Here is a 4,855-nt window from a genome sequence, read left to right on the forward strand (position 1 = left end):
CTATTGTTCACATTTACTTGTCTGACACACTCATTTATTCATTCATTTTACAGCTAATGCCAGATATGAGAAACAAATGATCATGAGACCTGTTGATGGCTCTAGTCCACTATTGCACATTATGCAGTTTAAAGTAATAGGAAAAACAGAGTAACTATAAATTTATTAAAACAAATGTACTTTACTGACAATATCAGGAACCTCATTTTTATAAATTAACTTCTAAATGTGCTCTATGTCCTACATAAAAAAATATGCATGTTAACCAAACAGAGCTATAAGTAATTATTTCATCACATGACCTGAAGATAACACTGGTCTATATTTTTCCAGAAATAGAGATAAAATATGCTTAAACTTAAATACTTTAATAAGATGGCTATGAAAACAAATGACAGGTGCTAGTTTGCTAATGTTTTCAAGATACATGATAGTGTTATTGCATATATAGACAGTCTTATGTAGATTTACATAACTGACTTATGAACCTTACACCAGAAGGTATCTGAAAACTGAACCTATTCTAATGTGCAGTCAGAGTGTTGAAGTGGAACTGTAGAACTGGTAGCTCAGGGGTAAGTACTGCTTTTGAATAAAACCCATTTTTGCATTAATTTATCAGATTTCACATTTGTATCTTAAGCCAACTTGCACATTTGACTTAATTTTGCTTTGTTAGTGACCCAACTTGCATAAAGTTTTACTACCTTTATCCTAGAACAATAAGTTGACATTACACAATTTGGATCAGTATTTACTAGTTTCATAAAGGTTTTGTAATTTTATTAAAATAAAAAAGTGACAAATTTTAAACATTTCTTAAAGTAACGTTGACTTCATAATGTAATCCTTTATTAAGACCTCTCAAAATCAATTTTAATCAATATTTAAAGACACTTTAAGCCCAAAAATTGAGCTAATATGATTTTAGGACCTTCAGAAACACTATAACAAAGACTTGCACTGACTTTCAAATGTTAGGAAAACCTGAACTGCCTTCAAGTTTCTTTATCAGCTAGTTATTATTATCAGACTGATAAAACAGTCTATAGAAGTTGGCACCAATAGTCTGACTACGTGTCCAAGCACCACAGGGGATATGTATTCATTAAATAGACCTGATAACTCAAGAGACAGATCATTATTTTATGTTATTATTTGCAAGTAGAGTAAATGAATTATTTGAAATATTTAATGCAGTCTGAATAGTAACTAAATAAAATACACACACATTTACTACTGTACAAAAGTTTTACGCCACAAGTTGTTTTCGCAAGAGTATCATAATATATTATAGTGTACAAACATATTTCTCAGTCTCTGTAACAATATAATTAGCTTGTTCTGTGAAGGAATATGATTGTATGACATTGACAGTGAAATAGGCTTAACTTGTTTTTTCTAAGGAAAATTACCTAAATCCCCTTATTATGGGTCTATGGTTTAGCAGACAATGATGACTTTGTAGATATAAGAGTATTTTAATGGGAAATTAAAAACAGATGAAACCTCTTATACCAAGTGTTCCAATAATTTTGATCACCACTGTAAATAAACGAATAAAATAAAATAAAAAAGTGTAAGTTAGGACACCACATTTCACAAGTTAAGTTAAACAGTCCTGGTCCATCATAACTGCACATTATATAGGCTATTTGAATTGAGTACGTAAACTAAATAGTCAATTTTAACAGTAGGCCTACTTCTACATATTTTATGGTCCAGTCCAGATGTGGAGGTTTTGTGAGGGTCTTCTGAGGGGTTGCATGAAGTCTCGGTCTGTGTAGGAAAGATGCAGGGTGAGAACAAATGATAGGAATATGATTGCGTGACACTGACAGTGAAACAGACATGCCTAGGTAGTTTTGTTTTTTTTTTTTGGTGAGGAAAATAACCTAAATATCTGTATGTTGATTCTATTCAATGGTTTATAGAGCATAACAATGACTTTGTAGATGGTTCATTTACCTTATGGGTATTATATCCTCCTAAGACCAAGCTATGGGTTTTCTGTCCACATTTGTGGACAAGAGTTTCACAACTTTATACAAAAAAAAAAAAAAAAAAAAAGAAAAAAGAAAAAAAAAACTGTCCACCACAAAGGACATTCCATAAAAATTTTTAAAACTGCATCTGGAAAAACTGTTGCATCATGATGTTTCTAATATAGGCACTTATTTAATAAAAAACAAAAAAAGCTTGTACTTTGCTGACATTTCCTGGGTCTCAGGAGGTTAATGGTCAATTAAAACAAAAAAAACAAAGAAAACTTTCATGCCAAGAGTTCTAATACTTCTGGCCACTACTGTAAAAAACTACACTGAAATTAAAATAAAATTAATTTTTTTTTTTTTCAACTTTATTGAAAACATTTAAGTATACAGTACAAAAATTTGAACAAACAACAAGATGTCAAAAGGGAAAAGGCATTTGAACATATAAGTTTAAGAAAATAATTAAAGATACAAAGCATAAAAGACAAATAATAGTATAGAAAAGTAAATAAATAAAAATAACAGATCTAACAAATATAAATAAATAAATACAACAGAGTTCAGTCAATATTAAATATTTTTTTTTTATAAATAGCCAGGGTGTTAGAGTTTTTTTTTTATTATGGATAAATTCTAAAGATTTAATATAATTTTCAAATTCCAATTGAAAGATTTTAAAATTTGGGTGTGTTTTCGTGTATTTATTTTTATGTATATTAAATTTTCCAAATAAGATGAACAAATTTACAACAAATTGTAAATTGTGAATATCATGTTTAAACTATGTAATTACATTTTGGGATGTCATAGTTATCTTATTATTGCTTTTAGATATAAGGTCAAGGTCAAGGTTACTTTATTTGTACCCATAGATAGATTTGTTTTGCAGTCTAGGTGATTGCTTTGGTATTACAACAATACATACGTTGAACATGTAAGACAGGTACTTGATCACGCTTACAGACAGGACAAAAAGACAGGACAAAAAGTCAAAAAGTGCTCAGTGTTCCACCATTCATCAGTATAGCAGCATGGATAAGTTAAAGAATAAAATAAATAAATAAGATCAAATAAATAAAAACAAGATGGAATAAAACACAATAAAAACCAGAAAAGATATAGACAATCTGGGATAAAAACCGGCATAAGAATATAAAATTTAAAAATTTGAAGTCACAATAATAATAAATTGAGCAAAGAAATGGGATAAATAACTAAAATAAGTTAGTAAAGTGCAATGTCACTATTTCTTATTGGGCTCAGTTAGACATGATATATTTTTCAATTTTGGACCAGAAATGGAAAGAATGTTCACATAAATAGAATAAGTGCAGAGTATTTTCAGAGTAAGAATGAGGAAAGTTACATATTTGTTGTACATCAGAGAATCGAGACAAAATAACATTGGAGGGATATACGTTATGTACATTTTGAGGTGTAAAATTCTAATTTTGTTTGTAAAATAAAATAAAATAAAATAAAACAGAACAAAAGTCACAATAATAATAAATTGAGCAAAGAAATGGGATAAATATCTAAAATAAGTTAGTAAAGTGCAATGTCACTATTTCTTATTGAGCTCAGTTAGATATGATATATTTTTCAATTTTGGACCAGAAATGAAAAGAATGTTCACATAAATAGAACAAGTGTAGAGTATTTTCAGAGTAAGAATGAGGAAAGTTACATATTTGTTCCACATCAGAGAATCGAGACAAAATAACATTGGAGGGATATACATTATGTAAATTTTGAGGTGTAAAATTCTAATTTTGCTTGTAAAATAAAATTAAATTAAATTAAATAAAAGTCACAATAATAATAAATTGAGCAAAGAAAGGATAAATAACTAAAATAAGTTAGTAAAGTGCAATGTCACTATTTGTTATTGAGCTCAGTTAGTCATGATATTTTTTCTCAATTTTGGACCAGAAATGAAAAGAATGTTCACATAAAAGGAATAAGTGTAGAGTATTTTCAGAGTAAGAATGACAAAAGTTACATATTTGTTCCACATCAGAGAATCGAGACAAAATAACATTGGAGGGACACATGTTATGTACATTTTGAGGTGTAAAATTCTAATTTTGTTTGTAAAATAAAATAAAATAAAATAAAAGTCACAATAATAATAAACTGAGTAAAGAAATGGGATAAATAACTAAAATAAGTTAGTAAAGTGCAATGTCACAGTTTCTTATTGAGCTCAGTTAGTTATGATATATTTTTTCAATTTTGGACCAGAAATGAATGTTCACCTAAATAGAATAAGTGTAGAGTATTTTCAGAGTAAGAATGACAAAAGTTACATATTTGTTCCACATCAGAGAATCGAGATAAAATAACATTGGAGGGATACACATTATGTAAATTTTGAGGTGTAAAATTCTAATTTTGTTTGTAAAATAAAATAAAATAAAATTAAATTAAATTAAATTAAATTAAATTTAAAAAATTAAATTAAATTAAATAAAAGAGTTGGCCGTCACAGTCACAAGTGGTGCGCATGCGCGTCACCATAGTTGAGCAGTCCAAAACAAGTTAGTTATCCCTTCATGAAGTACATATTATATGTTGGAAACTAAATAGTAACTGTTAATAGTCCGAATACTCCTACGTATTCTACGGTCCGGTCCACATGTGGAGGTTTTGTGAGGGTCTTCTACGGGGTCTCAGGAAGTCCCGGTGGGCGTGTGAAGGATGGAGGGTGAGAACAAATGGAGAGAAGCAGAGCGGTAGGAAGGCAGAGAGGAGAGGGAGAGTCAAAGGGGGAGGGAACTACGGAGACAGGCAGGCCTAGCGGCGCGGTGGGAGGACTATCCCATGCCAGGACTTGTGGTGGCTACAGCGGCAGCCTGGAC

This window comes from Sphaeramia orbicularis, chromosome 17 (genome assembly GCF_902148855.1).
Source record: "Sphaeramia orbicularis chromosome 17, fSphaOr1.1, whole genome shotgun sequence".
NCBI classification, from domain to species: Eukaryota; Metazoa; Chordata; class Actinopteri; order Kurtiformes; family Apogonidae; genus Sphaeramia; species Sphaeramia orbicularis.